The sequence below is a fragment of the Tursiops truncatus genome, chromosome 17 (assembly GCF_011762595.2).
Source record: "Tursiops truncatus isolate mTurTru1 chromosome 17, mTurTru1.mat.Y, whole genome shotgun sequence".
Taxonomy (NCBI): Eukaryota; Metazoa; Chordata; class Mammalia; order Artiodactyla; family Delphinidae; genus Tursiops; species Tursiops truncatus.
This window is the reverse complement of record NC_047050.1, coordinates 11,779,187-11,804,269: the sequence shown is the minus strand read 5'-3', so window position 1 is coordinate 11,804,269 and position 25,083 is coordinate 11,779,187. Positions and strand designations below refer to the sequence as shown.

Here is a 25,083-nt window from a genome sequence, read left to right as displayed (position 1 = left end):
TATAACCATTTACAAAGTATATTTGTACACATTATTTAATACTTACACCAACTCTGTGGTATAAGTAAAAGTATCCCTGTTTTACAGATGGAAGAATAACAATTAAAACAGTACTGAGTATTTATCAAGTTCTTCTGGGCTAAGCATGTCGCAGAAATAATCTCAGGTACACCTCGTGGTGACCCATGGCATGGGTGCCCTTACTACCCTTAATTTACAGGTGAGCACACTGGCCTGAACTTGAACTTTGATCAACTGATTCAAAAGGAGCCTGTACTTTTTTCCCCCATGGAAAGGTGCATTTTCGACCTCCCCTATTCCCAGGCACACAAGACACTCTCAGAGCCCTTTCACAGCATGGGTCTCTGTGCTAGTGCCGTATTTCTGGAACTCAGCTAAAAGTCTGGTATTCAATTAGGACATAGATCAAATGACAAGGCTGCAGAAACAGTGCCTTTCCTCTCCTGAGCTAAAGATTCTCATTTACAGCTATTAATATTGAAAGGGATGAGACATATCTTTAAATCGGTCATCAATTTCCCCTTGTCTTCACGGTGGAACTGCATGACAATTCTGGGGACAGGTCAAGGCACCTGAGGAAGTAAGAGGAAGCAGAGGACTAGAGGACTTAGGAGCTGTGAGACTCTAGCTTCTTATCCTTCTCCCTCGTTTGATAGACGAGGAAGCTGAGGGAAGTCACCTGCTCAGGGTACATTAGACTGGAGCAGCTAAACATTGATGTGCACGGGAAATCACTTGGAATCTTTTAAAGTGCAGGTTCTGATTCTGTAAGACTAGGTTGGCGCTGATGCTTCTGGCCCAGGGGCTGTGCCGTGAGTCAGAAGGGAGAGGGAAGCACTATGATGGCGAGGAGAGTAGAAGCGGAAGAAGGAAAGGAGGTCTTAATAGGTCCCGTAACGGGTGGTGATGGCACAGTCTGGTCTCTACAGTGTTCGTTAATACTCAGATGCTCTCTCTCAGCCACTGCTTTATAGACGATGACACGATTTCAAATGCCACCATGGGGGTTAAGAATTTTAACAGGCTAGAACAATAGGCTGATTTTTAATATGCTTAAAGTGAAGCAGAATGAATAAAATCCAAAAAACTCATGCCAATACAGAACGGGGGAGATACGGTTTAATAGCTGCCTGTATGAAAAAGCCTAGAGGCTTTATCTGCTTATAAGTCTACTGAGTCAATAGCATGAGCTGTGCTTTCAACAACAGAAGTATAGTGTGTCGGGGAAAGGGAGGTGATGGTTTCCTGCCACACTGCACACGTCATAACATGCCTAGACTGCTCAGTTTAGTGGGTGTCACATTAAAGGGGATGTTAGGAACCTGAGTGCATCTGTGTGAGCATGTCTGGGGACATCTGGAGAGGATGCAGTTGAGGAATGGTGGAAGAAATGGGGTGTTTAACCTGGAGATTAAAAAGCCATCCAGAATTATGTGGAGCCTGACTCAGGTATTTGAAGGGGCCTCATGTGTATGATAATATTCGGCTCGTTCTGTGTTGACTAGAATCAGTAAAAGTTAAAACTAGAGACAGATTCCAACACAATCTAAGGCATTGGTGGGGAGACTGAGGAAGGGAACCAGGCTTGGAGTTGAATTCCAGCTGTGTGACATCAGGTAAATCACTTAGTCACTCTGTCTCAGGCTCCCCATTTTTAAAATGGGGGGAAAAAAGCCTCCCTGGTGATAATAAGGAGTCAATGAGATAATATGTAAAAATCCGTGGCCACATATGGCAAAGAGTTCTGACTCAATCACTTTTTTTTTTTTTTTCCGGTACGTGGGCCTCTCACTGCTGTGGCCTCTCCCATTGCGGAGCACAGGCTCCGGACGCGCAGGCTCAGCGGCCATGGCTCACGGGCCCAGCCGCTCCGCGGCATGTGGGATCTTCCCAGACCAGGGCACGAACCCGTGTCCCCTGCATCGGCAGGCGGACTCTCAACCACTGCGCCACCAGGGAAGCCCTCAATCACTTTTTAAAAACAAAATGAACTACCTCAGGAAGCAGTGAGTTCCTTGTCACTGGAGGTGTGCAAGACAAGGACAATGAATCTCTTGGGAATTTGGGATGAGAACCTTGCACAGAGGTTTGCTGCCACACAGGAGGTTGACGTACAACAAACATGATTTATAGGGTCCCTTCCAATTTTAAGAGTCCAGGCAGTTTAGCATCACCACTGTCTTTCCCTGGTTATTAAAAATGCAGGTGGAAAAAATTGCTTCATTCAATTGTAATACTATTCACCTCTCAACCCAAGATAGGGAGGCGGAAATGGGCTTTATTTTGAGCATTTCATTTCCTACTCCCAGACTGAATCATCTTCCTTTGAGTTCTAAAATGGTATTATTTCATTTTTGAGGCTATCAGGGCGTATGTACCATACAGAAAAGCTTCCTATGTAGTATGATTTGAGGAGAGCAAAGGAAGACTCAATTGCACCAAATTATTTTTCCATTGGTCCTGTTGCGTATCTTAAAATTGCTCTATTATTGTCATTCCCTCATATAGAGCTATCAAAATGTGAATGTTATCTAGAGTGACTAATGCCTCAAGCCATTATCAGTCATTAACATCTTGGCCAGACTAGCTTGGTCCTTAGTGTGTTACTGTGTGCTCGTGAAAATGCACCGTTCAGTTCTGCTGGAGGGAGTGGTGTGGACTGGCAGCCCCAGCTGCTAGCCCCCTCCGCCATGTTTGCACCGGGCCACGACACGTGGTCTGACCACAGTGAGGTTAGTAATGCAGGTCTGTTCCTGAGAGATGGCAGGTTTCCTCCAACCAGTGACTTTGACTCCAGCGCTCCTCAGTCAGCCCGGCTGAACTTTTTAGGAGCTGTGCTGCAGTCCCAGGCTCTTCCTACCCAATCCCCTCCCTTCCCCTCTCATTCACAGGTAGCAAACCTGCATTGTGGTCTGAAGGCCCTTCCTGTCTTCTGCTTCTCCCGTTTACCTTCACAGGCATTTACCTCCACAAATCTCCTGCATGTCCAGCCCTTGGAGGACCCAGACTAACACAAGTGGTGCTAGGGGTGGTCTGAGAAAGCTGGGGGTAAGATGGGGTTGTGAGACGGGCTTACTCACAGCCTGGAAGGCAAAGAGGACACCATCCTGCGTGATATTTAGGGCATGGGTGATCCCCGGCACAGGTTGGAGGCCCAGGTGCTAAACTTCAGCAGGGGGGTGATGTGGGAAAAGCCCCAGTGAGGGGAACCCCCTTGTGGGAGCAATGATTTCGCACTTGAGGGAGTTGTCTACAAAGGCAGGGGAGTCAACAGGTTACTATTTAGTTGTCCCAATGCCGCGCTGAGAATGAGAGGGGTACCACTCTGTGAGAAACTGAGGACCTTTGACAAGCAGTTAAAGGCTGACTGTGGGAGCCAGAGGCTCTCTCTGAAAGCTTAAAAAGAGACCCAGCCGAGCCGTGTCTTTAGAGAGAATTGCAGAGCTCAGAGAGTTCGAATGATCAGCTGAGGCAGGTCTGTCAGGCTAGGGTCAGGGCCTTGGTTGAGAAAACCTGGGACCCTGAAACATGGCAGGGAGACATCTGGACGAATGTCTCTGAAGACTTCCCTGAACCCTCCAAGTTTCCCTAGTACGAGCTAGCACTTCCCCTGTGCTGGGAGGTGCTGTGCAGAGGTCTCATCTCCACAAGACAACAGGAGCTGCTCCCCCTTGCTCATGTGGCTGCCAGGCACCCTACGCTCTCTTCTTCTTCCCACCTACCTAATCTCACCCATCTTCCTACTTCCTCCTTGAAGTCTTTCTGACTTGGTCCAGATCACACTAGCACATTCTTTGCTTAATGCCGTTAGAACTTGCGTCTCTACCCTCACTGGGCACAGACAGTATTTTGCCTTGTATTCTGCTCTGGGCACATAACTTACCTCGCTTGAGGAGAAATGTAAGGCAGTGGAGGTGGTAGATGTGGCATGATATGAGGGGCCAGGATGACTGGGATTCCATTATCTACTAGCTGTATGAGCAAGTGACTTAGTTTTTCTAAGCCCCATTTTCCTTATCTAGAAAATGGGAATCTACAGTTTACCTCATACATTTGTCATGAAGATTTAGAGGTGAATATGCAAAGCACCAGGTACATAGGGGAAAAAAAGTTTATAATGTATTTATTATCTTATTTATCTTTTTATCTCTCAGAGAACCTAACAGGAAGGACACACTATGTACTTCATAAATATTTGAAATAAAATTGAATTGTGTATTTGCAATGTTTTTTTAAGGTAAAGATTGTAATGAAATGTGCTTCTCATACTTTCCTGGGCACATGCCTCCCTTGGAAAATCTAATTTGGAAGATCTGAAGTAGCAAATTTTAACATGTCCTCAGGGCATTCTGATATTCATACCACTTGGGAAAATTGCTGTAATCTCAAAGGATGCTATAAACCCTCAACTGTTATGTCATAAAAAGAAAGGACTTTTACCAGCCTCTTAATAATTGATTCATATTGTTGCCCAATTGATTTGGGCAAACTGACCACCATTAACAGGTGGGTATATGTGGTTAAGTAACATTGCCATTTAGCTACCACTGGGTCAGAGCCATTAGCTGCGTGAGTGGGTACTGTGTCTCTAAGTGGGCTCCAGATGTATTTTCTTAATTGAATAAAATCCAAAATTTCAATTAATTTCAAACTGCATAATGTGGTAATTAGAAGCCTAGTTACTTCTAATGCCCTGAATGGAGACCCCAGGGTTGTCTCTCAACAGTCCAGGGGCCTGAGCAGATAATTACAAGCACTTCACTGTGATAATTGCCAACCCCAGAGAGCTCCATGGAGAGAATATCTGTGGAACCAAAGCCTTTGCAAAGCTAAAGCACTGCTCCAACTCAGGCATTGTTATCGATAAGCAGATTTTGTCTTTTATGAAGCTGGGGTTATTAGAAAAGAGGTTCTTTTACATGTCATTACTTTCATTTCATTCACCAGTCCACAATGAAATGATTTTAATGAGGCATGGACTGGGCTGAGGTGAAGATGAAAATAGAGCAAGGGCCAACTGGGAAGAGAAAAGAACACTCTTCTATTGTGCAAGGACAATTTGAAGATTTCCTAGTGGAAGGATTTGCAGTTTTAATAGCAGACTTGAAATTTAAGCTCAGTCTATTTCCAGGCAGCAAAGGAAGTATCTTTAGAGATAATATATCTTAACATTCTGATAGGTTCAAAACTAATAGACAATAACACCTGGAATGTTTGCCAGGGTGTAACCCAAGCAAAGTAATTCCAGAAAAGCAAGTAGTACTCCATCTGCTCAAGTCTCAAAATCAAGTCCAGAAATCCAAGAGATTGGTTTTCGAACGTCCTTGGAACAGGAACTGAAAGATCAGCCCACAAAGCAAGGATGTGTGTGTATGAGTTGCACACACTACCTCATAGCAGACACTGTTTGACATCACTCCTTACCAAAAACCTTCCTTCATTTCTCAGTCTTAAAGTAAATGGTGTTGTCTCCAATAGACACTATATTATACTACCTGAAAAAAGGGAGGGCCTCTCCCAAACCATTGAATAAATGTTGGAGAACAAAAACCCCCAGAGATGTCACTGTCTGACTTTATAGAAAGTGCTTTGAAATATTGATGATATTGATGCCACACTCTTCAGATGGTTGTACATTTGAGATTTGTTGTTACTGAGTTGTCTTGTTTATAATGAGGACAGTCATACAAGTGTGAGTGGAGGTGGCCTGCAAGTTGAGATATTACATCATGAGGACTCAAGTTGGGAGCAGGTTCTATGATGTGTCACTTTTCCAGACTGATATGTGAGGTCAAGACCCTTAGGTAGTGAGTTCACCTAGCCGCCTACCCAGACCGCCACATCTTATGGTGTGTTCATGTAATAAAAGAATTAGATTTTTCTGTGTGTTTTTTTTTTTAAAAAAGATTTGAAAATAAGGGTAACCCAGTGTTGCTGATAGAAGTAAAGAGAAAGTTGAGGTTGAAGACAGTTATAGTTCCTAACTAGAAAACAGAAGTTTGGGGTAAATCAGGCAGTGGAATGTGAAATTCAGCAGTGACCCGGTTCTATGAATATAAGCAATTCACCATATATTCTCTACAAAAAGAAGAAAAAAGTACTTTGTGAAACAGTTTCAGCTGGTGTCTCAGCTAGTACAAAAATTGCTCATCAAGTGAGAGATAAAATTTTAGTGGAAATTGAAAAGACAATTTGTGGTATAATGATATGCACAAGAAGCCTATGTCTAGAGAAAACTGATTTGGGTGAAATCTAGAAATTTCCATAATTAAGATCTTGGGGACTTGTGAAAAACTAAATGGTTATCTTATCTTTCAAATGGATTAGGTATCTGAAGAAGTTGACATCTATCTATCTATCTAATCTATCTAGTATATCATCCATGTATCCATGCAGTCATTCTTTTCTAAAAAATAGGAGTGCTGCGTGTCAGGCATTGCGCTAGGAGGGCGGTTATAGCCTTTAAGGGATATGGACTCCTGAAGGCGGAAGTCTAAGACATCACCATGGAAGAACACCTATTTATGGATTTAGGGCCCACTGGTATAGGATTAGAAAGATGTAACCCTTACGGTTCACCTCTTCTTATCCATTCTCCACTCACTCTACTCTTCTACGTCAAGCAATTTGATGGGTAGGTAAATCCACTCAACCTTATCAGTCTCTAATAATCCTTGATTAATTGGCCCTACAAAGTGTATCTCTTGGGCATCTTGCCAACAAAATGTACAGCACCTATACAGGTATGAAAGCAAGAGTTCTTCCCTTGGTTTTCTGTGACTTCCCATGGTTTACGGTGATTTGAGAACAAGTATTAAGGGCTCTTTCTTGTTGCTGAATGTGCTTCCTACATGGATGGGAGAACCACCACAGACGCTGACGGTTAAGGTGGTTTCTGAAGGAGGACCCAGGATCTGGCTCTAGCTTTCTCTCTTTCAGGGTCTCAAGTGCCTCACTTTATTCCACTCTTTTGTTCCCTTTTCTGCATGAATACAATAACAGCAAACCCATTATGACACGGTTATTAAAGGGCCTTTCCTGTATTAACTCATTTATTGGTTACAACCCCCTAAGGAGGTAGATGCTATTATTATCTCCATTTTACAGATGAGGAAAAGGGACCCAGAGAGATTAAGTAACTGTTCTAAATTGCACAGCTCCTAAACTGCAGATCGTAGATTCAAACCCGCAAGGTCTGGACCTGAAGACTCTAGCCATACTGCCTCTCACACCAAAGTTAACTCAGTGCGAGAAATATCCCTCATCTATCATATCCTCACTCACTGTTGCCTGTGACAAGAGAGTCAAAGAGGTCTTCCTCCCAGTGGACCTTCTGTCAACTGTCCTTCTCCATCTCATTTGATTAGTTCATATGGAGAAAGGGCAAAAATCAGTAAGCGCTTTAGAGCGTATCTAGTGGGAACTAGGAAAATTCTAAAACCATTTCCAAGTATGCTCTGGTTATGGCCCTGGCTTCACATCAGTTGGACACAATAAAGATAATCAAGATAATAAAAGGTCCTCAAAAGCAGACACTAAGTGTTCTGTTAGAAATATGACTCCCTCGCTCTGCGGCCAGTAGGTAATGAGTTGCATCTGGTGAGCAGAAGCAAGGAAAGTTTTGGCTTTTAGTTTTGGCTTTTAGGACTTCCAGTTTCCCCATTCCTCCCAGACAACTACTGGGAAGAAGGGAAGATGTGATGGAGGGTCTGCGGGAATCCTAGACTTGTGCCAGGCCACTCCTCCGTGACCAAACATCCCCAAGTGCCTTTCACTCTCTCCCTTTAAAGCAGTAATAAAATATATCAGAAATAAAAATCAAAGTTCTCATCTTAGCCTCACAAAATGGGTGAGCCAGCACCGTGTAACCTTGACCTTTTTTCTGTGAAACATTTTTTGAAACTATTTTAGGTTGTTGAAGGAACATTCCACTTGAAGAAAGGGTTGAAACAGTCGTGGCTGGGCTGAGGGGACAAAAATCCATGAGACTGAGCTCAGGTTCCAGGGGCTTCATTGACCTGTTTCTGCCAGGTTTGCAAAATAGGGCAGCATCCCTCACCCTTCGAGTGGTTGGATGGCAGTCAGGGCCACCCATGACGGGCATCCTTCCCGAGTCTGGACTTTGTTTCTCTGCCCATCTGCCCAGGTGACCACTATGAGGGAGCATGGTGGCCAGGCTGCTCTGAGCAGCACGGGTGCAGAAGGCCTTCTCCCCCTGAACATATGATTTCGGCCTTTCCCTCCTTTCCCCATTCCTTTGGAACCTCAAAGGGTTCATTTGGATTGAGGGGGAAATACAATCCCAAAGTGGACTCATGTGGATGGGCTCATGACTGTTTCTGTCCCAACTGTGCTGGATCTGATCTAATCACATGCCTTGGGCCACTGAGAGTATATGGTGCATAGCATAGATTTGTAGAACCAGGTCACAGCTGAATCTCACATTCCCAAGCTTGATTTACCCCAAATTTCTGTTTTCTAGTTCAGAACTTTTAACTTCCTTTGACTTCAGTGTTCTCTCTGCTTCTGTCAGCAAGGAAAGCCCATTGTTCCCTTTTTCTTGTTTGCTTTATTTTCTCTTTTTTCCCCAGTTACAACAGTTTCTTTTGAAATAATTCAACTTTGGACTGAACTAAAAAGAAAAGATATCTACTTACATGTCTGCATCTTCCATTAGAGCGTGCTTTCCCTAATCGACACAGTGACACATTGCAGAACCCAAGAAATGTCCATTAAGTGAGCAGATAAACACTCGGGCCACTGTGCTGCACTGGGAGCTAGTTGCATCACCCCCATTTTCTCCAATGACTGTAGTAAACTCGATTCTTGGTGCCATCTCCCGAAGTGTGAAGCCTGTGCTTTACCATGAACTAACTATGTGACCCAGGGCAGGTTGCCTCTGTGCCCTCATTTATTAACATGAGCCTAATATTAGGACCTACTTCACTGGACTGTTGGAAAGATTACATGAGACAAGCCATGTGAAATGTTACGGCATTGTCTGGCTCGCAGTACCTGTTACTTCTGGTTCAATACCCGGGCTTCCCGCAGGACCACTGATTGAGTTCATCTTCTCTGTTGACGGACACCGATGCTCAGCACACTTGCAGAGCAGAAATGACTGGTCTGTCCTTTATGTAGCGTAGACTGAGGCCTCGGGCTGCTGTGTCAAACTGATGACTCCTGTTCCACTTACTATTAGTCTGTGACAAAATACTCCAAATTTAGTAGCATAAAATAGCAACCACTTAATTATGGTCACATATTCTATGGGGCAGGAATTCAGAGTACAGTGGGATGGCTTGTCTATTCTACAACCCCGGGGCCCCAGCTGGGAAGACTCGATTGGCTGGGGGCTGGCATCACCAAAGGCTTTGTCACTCACATGTTTGGTGTCTGAGCTGGTGTGTTAGTTTCCGAGGGTTGCTGTAACAAAGTACTACAAATGGGGTGGTTTAAAACAACAGAAATGTATTCTCTCACAGTTCTGGAGTCTAGAAGTCTAAAATCAAGGTGTCGGTAAGGCCATCCTCCCTCTAAAACCTCCGGGGTAGGATCCTTCTTTGTATCTCCCAGCTTCTGGTAGCCGTTGGCTTGTGGCAGCATAACTCAATCCCTGCCTCTGTCTGCCCATGGCTGTCTTCCTTGAGTGTCTGTGTCTTTGCATGGTGCTCTCATCTCTGATAAGGAGATGTTAAGGGCCCATCCTACTCCAATATGACTTCATGTTAACTAATTACATCTGCAATGACTCTTTTTCCAAATAAGGTCACATTCTGGGGTACTAGGGGTTAGACTCCAACATATCTTTAGGGGAGACATGATTCAGCCCCATAGAAGCTGGGATGACTCAAAGGCTGGACTCACTGGCACTTGTTGACTAAAGCACCTACTACGTGGCCTCTCCACTTGGCCTGGGCGTCTCACAGCATGGTGGCTAGATTCTGAAAGTGGGCATTCCAAGAGCACCAGCTGGGAACCGCGTGGCCACTCACAACCCAGCCCTGAAGTCACACAGCATCACTTCTGCTCTGCTCAATTGTCAAACCGGTCTCGATCCACCCAGACTCTGCCTCTTGATGGTAACATGGCAAAGAACCTGGGGCCATGTTTTGCCCCCATCCCACCACACACACAGTCTGGGGATAGTTTTTCTGCATTTGCTTTTGTGACTTCCATATGAAAATACAGAGCACGGGGTCTCCTCTGAGGAAAAAGAAAGGCTCTTCTCCCCCACACCCCCATAAAACATTTTCAGTGTTGTCTTGAAGACGGGATACTAGGCGGAACTAGTAGATCTATATCTATTAATTTAAAAATCACCAAAGAATTTTAATTGGGGTAGAGTTGCTTTACAATGTTGTGTTCATTTCTACTGTACAGTGAAGTGAATCAGCTCTATGTATATGTATATCCCCTCTTTTTTTTGGATTTCCTTCCCATTTAGGTCACCACAGAACATTGAGTAGAGTTCCCTGTGCTCTACAGCGGGTTCTCATGAGTTATCTAGTTTACATATAGTAGTGTATATATGTCAGTCCCCATCTCCCAATTCATCCCACCCCCCTTTCCCCCCCTTGGTGTCCATACATCTGTTTTTTACGTCTGTCTCTCTTTCTGCTGTGCAAATCAGTTCATCTGTACCATTTTTCTAGATCCCACATGTATGCGTAAAAATCACCAAAGAATTTTAAAGAAGAAAAAACTATCCCGGGATAAAGGATTTTTTGAAAAAAAATATTTATATGACCTGAAAGTAGATGACATGACTGAGGTGATTACGAGCTGTTGTCAGGAGGCAGGAGTGAACGCCAAGATGCCACAGCAGGAAGAATCAAGGCCGTGGCATAAGCTGCGTTGTTGAGGCTTGATTTTAGAGAGAACGAACTGCCAAACTGTTGTGGAGAGATGATGTGAATGTCAAATCATGCTATTTTTTTCTAGTAGATTCTTAAGGACACTCAGCATATACTTTCTTATTGAGCTTTCTCGAATGGGGCCTGGAAAGATGTAAAAATACATGACCACCTGCTGTGGGGCAAGATATGACTAAAAACTATGACCTGCTACCTATGTTTCCCACCAACATGTATCAAGATGTTCAGAGAAGCGCTATTGGAAATAGCCGCCTACTGGAAGCCAGCAAAATGCCCATTGGCCGCAGCATGGATCCGGTGTGGTGTATTCACAGTGGGTACTCTCTAGTGATGAGAATAATCTGCAGCTACACCCAGCAGTATGGAGGAATCTCCCAAACAGTGGTGAGGGAAATAATACGGATATAAAAAAGAACATACCGTATGATCTCAGTTGTATAGAGTACTAACCCAGCAAAACTAACCTGTGCTGTCGTAAGGCCAGATAATAGTTACTCTTGGGAGAAGAGTGATGGGAGGGATGAGGCAAAGGGCTTCTGACAGTGATTTCTATTTCTTGAGATCTGGGGGCTGGTTGCATCGTGCATTCGGTTTGTGAGGGTTTATGCTTCCGATAAGTGCACTTTTTTGGATGTATGTTTTGTTGCAGTAAAAAATTAAAAGTGAAGTGCTTACACTTAAATAATTACCAAGCTATGACAGAAGAATGAGGAGTGTTTTTAAAAATTTTATTGTGGGAAGAACATGTAACGTAAGATCTACCCTCGATAAATTTTTAAGTGTACAATACAGTATTTTTTATTGAAGTATAGTTGATTTACAATATTAGTTTCAGGTGAACAGCATAGTGGTTCAGTATTTTTACAGATTATTCTCCATTAAAAGTTATTACAAGATAATGGCTATATTTCCCTGTGCTGTATAACATATCCTTATTGCTTATAACATATCCTTATTTATGTTATACATAGTAGTTTATATCTCTTAATCCCATACCCCTATCTTGCCCCTGCCCACTTCCCTCTCCCCACTGGTAAACACTAGTTTGTTTTCTGTATCCGTGCGTCTCTCTTTTGCTATATACATTCATTTTATTTTTCTAGATTCTACATATAAGTGATATCACACGATATTTGTCTTTCTCTGTCTGATTTATTTCACTCAGCATAATATTCTCTAGGCCCATCCATATTGCTGCAGATGGCCATATTTCATTCTTTTTATGGCTGAGTAATATTCCATTGTGTGTGTACATATATATACATCTTCTTTATCCCTTTGTCTGTTGATGGACACTTGGGTTGCTTCCCTATCTGGGCTGTGGTAAATACTGCTGCTATGAGCATTGGGGTTGGATGTATCTTTTCTGATTAGCATTTTTGTTTTTTTTCTGGATATGTATACCCAGGTGTGGAATTGCTAGATCGTATGGTAGTTCTGTTGTTAGTTTTTTAAGGAACTTCTCATACTGTTTTCCATAGTGGCTGCACCAATTTACTTTGCCATCAACAGTGTGCAAGTGTTCCCTTTTCTCCACATCCCTGCCAATATTTGTTATTTGTAGACTTTTTGATGATAGCCATTCTGACAGGGGTGAGGTAATACCTCACTGTTGTTTTGATTTGCATCTTTTCATATGCCTGTTAGCCATATATGTGTCTTCTTTGAGAAAATGTCTCACCGTTGTGGCCTCTCCTGTTGCGGAGCAACAGGCTCCGGACGCGCAGGCTCAGCGGCCATGGCTCACAGGCACAGCCGCTCCACGGCATGTGGGATCCTCCCAGACCGGGGCACGAACCCGCGTCCCCTGCATCGGCAGGCAGACTCTCAACCACTGCACCACCAGGGAAGCCCTTCTGCCCATTTTTTTGATTAGGTTTTTTTAAAAATTGAGTTGTATGAGCTGTTTAAATATTTTAGATATTAACCCCTTGTCAGTTGCATCATTTGCAAACATTTTCTCCCATTCCTTAGGTTGCCTTTTTATTTTTGTTGATGGTTTCCTTTGCTGTGCAAAAGCTTTTAAGTTTAATTAGGTCCCATTTGTTTATTTTTGCTTTAATTTCTTTTGCCTTGGGAGACAGATGCAAAAAAATATTGTTACAATTTTTGTCATAGAGTGTTCTGCCTATATTCTCTTCTAGGACTTTGATGGTTTCAGGTCTTGCATTTAGGTCTTTAACCCATTTTGAGTTTTATTTTTGTATGTGGTTTGAGTATTATTAGAGAAGAGTGAGTATTATCAGAGTATTACTAGGTAACACACAAGAACTCACACTGAGACTTACAGTGGTCATATTTCAAATGCTGACTTTCTTGACCTTTCTGATGACGTTTGAATTCAGCAATATATTTTCATTTTCATTTCAGTAAAACAGGTACTGCTGCTTAAATCTCCAGAAAGGTTGTTTAACTCTGGTCCTTGTGTAAAGGGACAATCAAGCAATATAAGGTCCATTGGAGGCAGAAAATTGCTTACTCGTTCCTTTGAAGGGACCAAAGACCACAGAACAGGAGAACCATTGGCTGCATCAGCTGGGGAGGAGAGGGACTAAGGAGGATGACAAAAATGCCCAGACGAAATATGGGCTTTGCTGGAGTCCGCATTCACTTCCTTGCCCTTCAGATCCAGGGCTCTCTCTGACCAGGATCTTGCAGGATTCCAGTTTTCATTCCACCTTCTATCCTTCACTTGATTACCCATGTCCTATGTCTCCAGGATATTCATATGGAATTCTGTGAAAACTCTCTCCTTTGGGTGTCTTTCTTGCTTTGCTTCCTCTACTGGGACTAACGGCCACCTGTCTGGAGTTCTTGGTCTTCTGTGACAAACCACCCTCAGTTGGTTTCCATGAGGCTCATTTGCTCAAGGGCTTTAGAGTCTTTTGGGGATGCAGACCAGGCTTCCAGACTCTCTCGCCCTGCATACTAGTCGTACATTTAGGATGCTTCTGGTACACGGTGTGTTTCCCATGCAGGGACAGGGAAGGAACGGGGTTCTTTGGTTATTTTGTCAAGTTGGCGGCTGCTCCCTTGGAGAAGACTCTTGTCACTTGTGCTGATTAAAAAGAGAGTTGCCTGGGCTTCCCTGGTAGCGCAGTGGTTGAGAGTCTGCCTGCCGATGCAGGGGACACGGGTTCGTGCCCTGGTCCGGGAAGATCCCACATGCCGCTGAGCAGCTGGGCCCGTGAGCCATGGCCGCAGGGCCTGTGCGTCCGGAGCCTGTGCTCCGCAACGGGAGAGGCCACAACGGTGAGAGGCCCACGTACCGCAAAAAAAAAAAAAAAAAAAGAGAGAGTTGCCTAATGAAGGGGGAAAGCAGTCATGGGCCAGGGCTTGAGCTGGGCAGTTCCATGCTGCAGCCTTGGAAAATTCTCTCCAGGGCACCATGTGCACATCACCAATCAGGAAAGTTTCCCTTTGGTTTAAGAGGTACTCCTCTTCCCTGGTCTTGATGAGGTGAGCAGCACGTTTAATTTCAGCTGCTGGGGCCTTCTGCAAGCCATCCCAGCTCTACTATTCCTCAGCTGTGTTTGCTCTTCTGCTGTTGGGGAGCAGCATTTTCACTGGGTATAAACCGTGAGACACTGTCTGAGCAAGCAGGTTGGTTACTAAGGAAACTGATGCGGACAGCTTGTGAGTCTCTGATGAGAGAAAAGAGATGTCTTCACATCAGAATAGTTTAACTCTCAATGTAGCACTGGTTGAAATTCAGAGAGCAAGAGAGAAATTTAATTGTCAGGCTGTGGTGCATAGTGTCAAAGTTACTTAGATTATGAGAACTATGTCTTTTCAACAGTTTAAAGGCCACAGCTCTCATCCTTTCTTTTTCTTTTATGAGAAGCCCAGGCAGGATCCAGAAACCCCAGCCTATAACTCATAGTTCTGTCAAACACTCAGCAGAGAAACAAAAAGTATTTGACTGTAATATTAGCTATGGGCTGTTCCCTTGAGTCATATGATTCTGTTAGCTCAGTTCATTCCTGTCAGGGTAATAGATGTATCAGATATTTAGAGTTAGAAGGGTCCAGAGAGATAACCCAGTCCCATGTTCTCATTTTTAAAAAGTAAAACTTTTTTTTTTTAAGGCCGTACTGCGTGGCATGTGAGATCTTAGTTCCCTGACCAGGGATCGAACTTGTGCCCCTGCAGTGGAAGCATGGAGTCCTAACCACTGGACCTCCAGGGAATTCCAAAACAAAAATTTTTAAATTAAAAACAAAGAATCCTAGGCCCAGAGAAATTAAGCAACTTGTCTGAAGTATTCTGTCAGTGACAGAGCTGGGACTGCAATTCAATCCTGCAGCTCCCAGCTTACTAAGGACCCTATTCACTGTACCACTCTGAAGACTCACTTCCTATAGAAATCTTTCAAAGTCAAAATGGCTTCTTGCCTGAGAGGTACACGTCTCTAGGATAAGGGCCATCTGGGAGACAATCAAGAAAAAAGATGAATCAAATCTCTTTTGCCCCATGCCTTCCTTTCTTCACAAATGTATGAATGTTGAGTCATTTTCAGCCTCCTTTGGGGGACTGAGACTGAACACCAAGGATCTCTAAGGAGCCTGCTCCAATCTGTAATAGCTCTGGGGTTGTGTGCTGAGCCTTCCTGGCTTAAGGGTCCCTAGTGTGGTATTAGGGAGATCTGTTGATGGGAGCTATTGTGATTTAAGCCCAGGCATTCAATTCTTTGTGGGACCCCCAGTTTCACCCCAAAACTGTACCATGATTCCGAAATACCCAAGGGAGTAAAAATGCTTCCCTTAAGTCCTTCTGATGTTGGAAGACCTACTACAGAGGCGGAGCTTTCAGAGGCTTTCTCCTGGGGTTTAAATTTATGTCTAGCACACTTTGGACATTAGGAGACTGTCGTGTTCACCCAGATAAATCGCCCTCTCCATGGCAGTATTTATCCTCAGAAGGCATTCATAGTAAGTCCCAGAGGAAATTCTGCTACCTTCTGCTCAGCGTTTTGCCAGGCAAGGTTTGCAGCAAGAGTGGTGGAGGAGAAGGAAGTCATAGGCAACACAGTGCAGATCATGGCACAGTTAAATGAGCTGACAGTTCCGAGCTTCTGAGCCGATCTCCATGACTGGTGCAGCTGTCAGAACTAGAGGCGCCAGCGCTGGGCATCCTGGGGATGCTTTAGAAAGATGTGAGATTTCAGACATCCAGTCTCTTCTCTTTGCTTGTACATATTCCCAGTGTCTATCTCCCATTCATATTCAATAAGTATTCCTACCACACTTGCTGAAACAGGCTGATGAATAAGCGTTTATTAAGCCCCTACTTCTGTGTCAAGCACTTGCACATACATTGGCTCAGCTGCACTCTAAATACTGTTGTGTGTTAGGTTCTCTTGCTGACAGACCCTGAAATTGTGGTTCACGTAAGTTAGGTGAACTGTTCAAAATACACAGAGACACAGAGCTGCACCTCAACCCTGGGGCTTCTGATTTGGGTTCTGGGTAGTTTCTACTCTATCTGCCCATTCTAATAGTGTGCCCTCAACCACTGAAATTGTTGACAGGATAAAATGTGTGGTTATTTTACCAAAAAGAACCCACCAAAGTCGAAATCTTTGGTTCGGTCAGCATTCTAATGTAACTATACTCAGCATGTAAACCATAGTGACTTGATATAATGGATGATAAATGCAGTGCCACTGATAGTTTACCTAGAAATAGATCACGCATCTTTTTGACAACAGGTTTACCTTCATTGTTTGGTCCATTTAAAAATGATTTTTTATTGTTTACTGGCTTCATATCAGTTTAAAAGAGAAGCCATCTAGGTAGCAGATCGAAGTCAGCCTGGACCACTGAGGGTCATGACCCTAAGGACCGAAATGCAGGCAACAGTAAACAAGCACAACAACATCAACGGCAAAACCTGCCAGTGGGAAAAAAGCAGAGAGCACACACAAGCCACCCTGCAGAAACAAGTTCCTTAAGAGCCATACAGTCCTAGATCTGGGAGCCATCACAGCTGAGAGGATAAGCTCTGGAATCTGAAAAAGCTGGTTCAGAACTAGGCTATGCCTGTCATGTACAAGCTACAAGCAATGGAGAAATGAGCGAAACCGGAACTAAATCTCAGTTTCCTTCTCTGCAAAGTGGTGTGTGTGTGGAGCACAGTTGAGTATAATAATTTCTCCCTCATAGGGTCATTGCGGGGCGTAAATGCCCCTTAGCACAAGTGGGGCACATGGGAAGTACACTGTAAGTGGCAGCCATCGTTATTAAATATGATGCATGATGATAAGCAAAACAACATAGCTTTCTGCTTTTTCACTCAATAAATTAAATTTCTATCAGGCAAGCAAAGGAGTTTCCTGGATTAAACATCTGACAAGAGCTTAGATACGTTGACCTTCATAATTCCTTCCAAGCCTGAGGGTCTTGATTTTATAAGGCCTTTTAAGGGGGTTGCATGCTAATTCTAAGCAAGATCTGGTGTCATGTTATTTTCAACTAGGTGGAATATTAATGAATAGATAAATAAAATATAGCTAAGAAAGAAACCCACAGATTGAACACTTGCACTCATCTCCACTCCTGTGTAAAACCTCATAGTAAAGGAATTCAAAATGCATGAACCTATATATAAGAACAAGAGAAGGGGAGAGGTGATGAGAGAGAAAAAGTTTTGGCAACTGAAAAGCAAATAGAAGGGCAGTAACATGCTTAGTGGATTAGGGACAGCTGAAAGCTTCGTGTCTGTGGAGGGGAAAAGCCAACAAGAAGGAATGAGGGAAAAACTAATTTTGAAATGGAACCTTGGAAAGGCTTAGAACAGGAAACTCCTGGAACCACTGAAGGCAGGGATATTGAGAAGAGCTGAAAGCAGGAGGCTTGATTGAAAGTTTGCAGAGGGAGAACTGGGACCCCGGGTCTCCCCCTTCCCACTCAGCCAGGCGGCTACCCGAGTCTCACCTCCCTCCCAGCTTCTCTGTGATCACCTCTGGCCATCTCCTAAGAATTTTTCTGAACTTGCTACAGCCTTAAGTTCACGTTACCCCAAAGCATGGATACAGAACCTTCTCTTCATTCTCCAATGCTTACTAACACAACAACATGAGGTAATGATGTTCAGCGAGTATTACTACAGAGAAAAGAAGAACCTAAAACAAGATACCATATATGTCTCTTGTTGATTCTGTTGTCCTGTCCCTTTGAACATGGTAGACAGTCCCCCACTGGTTCTCTCGCTCCTTTGGCCCTAGCTTCCTGCCACTGAAACAAGACCTACTCTTCTCCATGCTTGGAAGTCTCCTTGATCTTCTCTTCCTACAGTCAAAGTGAAGGAAACTCTGTTGGTAACATAATAAACAATATCATAGTTGACACTAAAATGGATGCATCTTTGCCCAATCTGAGTAGAGAGTTTGTCATTGTTAGAGTAATGAACATCCTCCGTGTGAAGCATCTGTGGTTGGAGCCCTCCTTCTGTTCAGGGCTTCTGCAAGACCAACGAGTAGGTACTTCTCTCTAAGCATGACTAAAGACTCACCAAAATGAACTGCCAAGAACAAATGGAGGAGGACCTGCCCACAAGAATATATTCTAAATTCTACCCAAAAAGCAGATGCTGCTGACAACTCTCAAGAGCCGTTTTTTTTTTTTTCTTCAACCCCAGATATATCAAGATTGAGACACATCTCTAATCAAAGAGAGATTGCTGGGATTGATCTCTCTCTAAAGCATCATTTGGTTTCCCATTACGTTTCCTTTCTGATTTCCCTCAACAGTGTTTGCTGCTCCCTTATAGGTGTTCTCCTTCTTGTATGTTTATACAAATAGCAATGAGATTTCTAGCTCTACCACAGCTTACAATTGTTGTTTGTTAGTGGGACTGTCTATCCTGGAAAGCTGTGAGCTATTTGAGGGCAAAGACTGTTTTATCCATCTTTATATTCCTGGCACATAGTAGGCACTCGGTAATGCTGCTGCAGAATTGAATTGGCTGTGGTGAAAGACAAAATGCTTCTCCTCAGTCAGCATTTGTTTTCTAGGATCCTTTCCAATATGCTTCCAACTCAAACATGTGATTTAAGAGATAGGCAGAAAGTGAATTGAACTGAATGTTTTGCAAAAAACCTTGCCTGTAAAGGTGGAAAAAAAAAAGTCAGCCACCTTCCCAAGATAGCTATTGTGTCCCACATCTTGAAAGCAGTGAAGTGATGCATGCTGTGATCAGAGAGGACCCTCAGAAAATAAATAAAAATCCAACTCTAGTAATGCAGCCATAAGCTAGGAGGGAAGTGACGAAGGATGTCATTATCATCTTGATATTTTTAGAAGTTCTCTGGTGACAGGTCAGATTTTTGAGAATTGGAAAATGGTAAAAATAATCTTGTTATTCCACAAAGGAGGCTCTATATATATCAGGCCGGTTTTGAGCACTGCTCGAGAATGTTGAGAAAATATTTTTAAGTGTTAGTGAAATGATAGGCTTTGGGGGCAGACCCAGCCTTGCTTTATAAAACATTTATTTTGGAGGGGGGTTGAGAGATTTTCATGATGTTGGCATCATAAAATAACCAGCAGTGGATGCAGGTTTTTTTTTTTTTTATTTGGGCTATAGTTGCTTTACAGTTTTTGATTGGGTTGTTTGTTTTTTTGATATTGAGCTGTATGAGCTGTTTATATATTTTGGAGATTAATCCCTTGTCAGTTGCTTCGTTTGCAAATATTTTCTCCCATTCTGAGAGTTGTCTTTTTATCTCATTTTTTGTTTACTTTGCTGTGCAAAAGCTTTTAAGTTTCATTAGGTCCCATTTGTTTATTTTTGATTTTATTTTCGTTACTCTAGGAGGTGGGCCAAAAAAGATCTTGCTGTGATTTATGTCAGAGAGTGTTCTTCCTATGTTTTCCTCTAAGAGTTTTATACTGTCCAGTCTTACATTTAGGTCTTTAATACATTTTGAGTTTATTTTTGTGTGAGGTGTTAGGGAGTGTTCTAATTTCATTTTTTTTGATATGTTTTCTTTATATTTAATTTTTGACAGTTTGATTAATATGTGTCTTGGCGTATTTCTCCTTGGATTTATCCTGTATGGGACTCTCTGTGCTTCCTGGACTTGATTAACTATTTCCTTTCCCATATTAGGGAAGTTTTCAACTATAATCTCTTCAAATATTTTCTCAGTCCCTTTCTTTTTCTCTTCTTCTTCTGGAACCCTATAATTCGAATGTTGGTGCGCTTAATGTTGTCCCAGAGGTCTCTGAGACTGTCCTCAGTTCTTTTCATTCTTTTTTCTTTATTCTGCTCTGCAGTAGTTATTTCCACTATTTTATCTTCCAGGTGACTTATCTGTTCTTCTGCCTCCGTTATTCTGCTATTGATCCCATCTAGAGTATTTTTCATTTCATTTATTGTGTTGTTCATCATTGTTTGTTTCATCTTTTGATCTTCTAGGTTCTTGTTAAATGTTTCTTGCATTTTGTCTGTTCTATTTCCAAGATTTTGGATCATCTTTACTATCATTATTCTGAATTCTTTTCAGGTAGACTGCCTATTTCCTCTTCATTTATTAGGTCTGGTGGGATTTTATCTTGCTCCTTCATCGGCTGTGTGTTTTTCTATCTTCTCATTTTCTTATCTTACTGTGTTTGGTGTCTCCTTTTTGCAGGCTGCAGGTTCATAGTTCCTGTTGTTTTTGGTGTCTGTCCCCAGTGGCTAAGGTTGGTTCAGTGGGTTGTGTAGGCTTCCTGGTGGAGGGGACTAGTGCCTGTGTTGTGGTGGATGAGGCTGGATCTTGTCTTTCTGGTGGGCAGGTCCACGTCTGGTGGTGTGTTTTGGGGTGTCTGTGGACTTATTATGATTTTAAGCAGCCTCTCTGCTAATGGGTGGGGTTGTGTTCCTGTCTTGCTAGTTGTTTGGCATAGGATGTTCAGCACTGTAACTTGCTGGTCGTTGAGTGAAGCTGGGTGCTGGTGTTGAGATGGAGATCTCTGGGAAATTTTCGCCATTTGATATTATGTGGAGCTGGGAGGTCTCTTGTGGACCAGTGTCCTGAAGTTGGCTCTCCCACCTCAGAGGCACAGCACTGACTCCTGGTTGCAGCACCAAGAGCCTTTTTTTTTTGAATCTTTGAATTTTATTTTATTTATTTTTTTATACAGCAGGTTCTTATTAGTTATCCATTTTATACATATTAGTGTATGTATGTCAATCCCAATCTCCCAATTCATCACACCACCACCCCCCTCTAATTTCATTCTTTTACATGTTTTTATTTTCCAAATTTTCAAGAGAAGGGTCCACATGGTAGAATTTCATGAGATACATAGAAAACTGAAAGTTGCTTTTGAAGTTATTAAGTGCCTGGAGAGTCCTCTTGGGCCCCACCAGATGACCTTGCCACCCACATCTAAGGCACCTTCATTTTTCCTTACGTCGAGGCTCAGGATTCGGGAGGATTCCTTTTGCAGTTTCCATTTGCAGCTATTCCTGAGTTGCCCCATAACCATGTATCTACAAGGGCTCAGGGCTCTGGATTTCAGTAGAAATTACCCACTGTTTATCTGGGATGTTTGCTTCTTTAAATACCCGGCCATCTGACTCTCCAATTGTTTAGGATTAGTCGTAATTAGGACAGAGAAAATGTTATAAATAGTTTATTGCATATCCATTCAAGAAATTTAGGCTAAGTTTACATATCCCAGCCACTAAAAGAGCAGCCTATGTGTTTATTTAAAACATGTTGTTCCTGTTTCATTTGGAATATACGAGTCTAATGTGACAAACAATTCTTTAAGACTTATCACGTCAGTTGTTCTTTACCTCATACTTATCTCACTACCTTCTTGTTTCTTGTTTTTCTTAAGTCTTGAATTTGAGCTTTGAATGTATTCCCTTTATGTCTTTTTTGAATGTTTTGAAATATGAACTAAAAATATCAAGGGAAATTTTCACACTCATTTCTTTGGAGTGAGGAGGTGATCACTATCCACACTCTGAGCTTATTTTACTGAATCATGTAATTTTTGTAAATCAGGTCTTACTATGACCAAGGAGACCTGAGTACAAAACTGAAATAATATTAAAAGGTAATGCCAAGAAATATGTAGGGGCCAAGAGAAAAACATTCTAATATTGCTACAGTAAAGCACCGTGGACAGTAGGACTTTTAAGTGGCTGATGTCATTCATAGTGAGCCCCAGGAGAGCTCTGGCACCATGCATGGATGACATCAGGGGTCGCTGCTTTGGAGTGATTTGAGGAGTTCTGAGTTATTCGCTTCAAAGTGACAAGCACATTAGTATCCTTGCCACGTGTTCTCCATCTGTCAAGCACTTAGACTTAGGCACTGAAGGCCTCCTGGAGAATGCAAACATGCTATTGGGACGGAAAGTGCATCAATACATAGCATCCCGTGTCATTGTTATCAGGTTAATTGGCCCATCTCCTAAGTGTGGCTCGGAGCGAAAGGGTTGAAGGAGGAGGGGCTCTGGAGAGGCAACGTTGTTTTGGCCCAAATGGAGGGAGCCCTGTGGAGCCTGTCTCTGGGCAGCCAGTGTTGGGGGAGGGGAAAGGAGCACACCTAGAAAAGAAAGGAGGAGGGGTCAGGTGAAAACCACAGGGAACGTAATGAGTTTACAAACGTGCTATGAAGCTGCAGTTTGGCAGGGCCACTTGGATTAAGTCATATTCTCAGTGGAAACTTGCATCTGCTCTCTCAGGTTTCCCGTGGTGTTTCCCTGGGTCAAGGACTCTGTTGTGATATTAACATGAAATGTACCCTCTTTAGAAGTTCTGCAGCCTTGTGGCACTAAGAAAGAGTCTGATGCAGGTAAATTGAGTGGCCCAGCGCTCCCTGGGGGATGGGTGTTGGGAGGTTCTCTGTGGCAAGCATGAGTAGAGTCCCAGCCAGAATCTTCCTGGAGTTCCCCACTCCTGACACTTGTCCTGGAAGCAGTCTCTTCACTGCAGCATCGGAAAGAAATGCAGGAGTATCTCACCATGACTTGGGACTTGCCAAAAAATGTCAAGAGTGAGCATGGGTCAAACATCAGGAAAAATGCTGCAGTTGGGAGTCCAAAGGATCATAGCTGGTGCCCTTTGGATGCTATATATTGTGTTGGTGCCAATCACTTAGGGTAGGGGTTGCCAGGTCCTTTGATGAGCCTTGGTGAAGTGTGCTCACAGATCACCTATGTTCACGAGCCCAAATAAAGAGGGAGGCTATAATTTGCAGCTTCCTCCTTCAGATTCCCAAAGGAGCTGACCTGTAATCACAGGGCTGTGCATTTATATATAAACAGCTCCCTGGAGGATTGGCTCTTGGGCAGAGAAGTTTTCTTACTCTCCTCTTTCTGCACAGTGAGAGGCAAAGTGGTGGGAAAGAAAAGAACGTGGAGTGATGAGGCCATACGTCCAGTAGCTTTCTACCAATTTAAAGCTCATGTCATTCAGGACAATTAATTTCATCTCATTGATGATTTTAATAATTACTTCCTAGAGCTGTCAAGCAGATAAAATAAGGTCAGGAGTGAAAATCTGACATTTATCAAAATAATGTTTGTGAGATTCCCGGTGGCGTGGACTGGCTCCTGATCAGATAGTCAGCCTTTCTGAAGGGAAAACTCCCCAGGGCTCCTTCTGAGTAGACTAAGCTTTGGGAGCTTATTCCCTTGGATTTTAGATATAAAAAGAAGCTTAGAAATCATCTTGTTCAGTCATTATACTTTATTTTGTATTTATTATCAAAGAAATGCCTGCCTGTAGTTTTACAATAAAATATTTATGATGAAAAACAAGTTTCCTACCCCCACAGCACCTCAGATCCCACTCACTAGAAGATAATATCTTTCTGCGCCACGCGGCATGCAGGATCTTAGTTCCCTGACCAGGAACCTTTTTTTTTTTTTGGTTTTTTTTTAGATTCCATGTATATGTGTTAGTATACGGTGTTTGTTTTTCTCTTTCTGACTTACTTCACTCTGTATGACAAACTCTAGGTCCATCCACCACACTACAAATAACTCAATTTCATTTCTTTTTATGGCCAAGTAATATTCCATTTTATATATGTGCCACATCTTCTTTATCCATTCATCTGTTGATGGACACCTAGGTTGCTGCCATGCCCTGGCTATTGTAAATAGTGCTGCAATGAACATTGTGGTACATGACTCTTTTTGAATTATGGTTTTCTCAGGGTATATGCCCAGTAGTGGGATTGCTGGGTCATATGGTAGTTCTATTTTTAGTTTTTTAGGGAACCTCCATACTGTTCTCGAGACTGTTATTATTCACAATGCCAAGATCTTGAGAATCTATTTGTATTGAAACAATATAGAGCTATATTTATGCATTAATGTAATGGAATTTATTGAATGCTGGTTATATCGCTACTTATGATGCTGTATCATCCATCATGCCACTCATGAATATTGGCTTCCAATGTCTCCCTCAAAGGTTGTTGCTGTATTTCATTGATGATGATCACGAGTGCAAGTCTTATCCAGAGTATGCAGGCAAATGTGAACAGTAATTTGTTTTCTGGTTTTGTTGAATTTTCCATTCCACTTGGAATGTTATAACATAAATATAGAACAATACATCTTCCAACTCTGTCTTCTTTTGAATTCTGTATGCAGTAATCACTACATTCCTAGAGTGTGATTATTTTAATGTTAACTACACCCTGCTTTCCATTCTCTGCCACCAGAGGAGAGGACTGTAGGAGAAATGAGAAGAGTGGCCTCACTGGTAATGGGCATGTCTGTCCCTCATCAGGATGGCTTCAGCTGACCTGGCAAAGTATGGCGTCCTCACGTCAATGGAGGCAGGGGAGAACATCATTGGGATCACACAGAATAAAGGATGCCTGATGTCACCCTGGGTTGCCCTTGGGTGCTAAATTCAGAGGCAGCACCACAAAACAAAGCCAGGCAAGCGCTGAGACATGCAGCTCAGGCCAAGGGTCCTCAATATTGAATCTTCAACTTGTTCTGTGTTTGATGTCTGAGAGTCACTTAAAATCATCACCAGTGCCACTCTGGCAGCCCAATCTCATGTGGTTCTGTGAAAGAAACATGACACCAGGCAGCAGGATTAATCCACTTGCCAGGATGCCCTCCTAGAACCAAGGTCAGCCCAGAACCTCAAGAAACCCCATGACATGAGTCCCAGAACTCCTTGGGGAATCTAGACAAACTCGTGTGCAGGGCAGATG

At 42.9% G+C, this 25,083-nt stretch overlaps 1 long non-coding RNA gene across 1 annotated transcript in view; it reads left to right on the top strand.

Moving 5' to 3' along the window:
• The window catches only part of LOC141276850 (uncharacterized), a 29,678-nt gene extending 11,487 nt beyond the window's left edge, over positions 1–18,191 (top strand). Inside the window, exon 3 of the long non-coding RNA XR_012327101.1 lies at positions 18,124–18,191. This is a non-coding gene — a long non-coding RNA (uncharacterized lncRNA). The remainder of the gene's footprint in view (positions 1–18,123) is intronic.
• Positions 18,192–25,083: the final 6,892 nt, after the last annotated feature.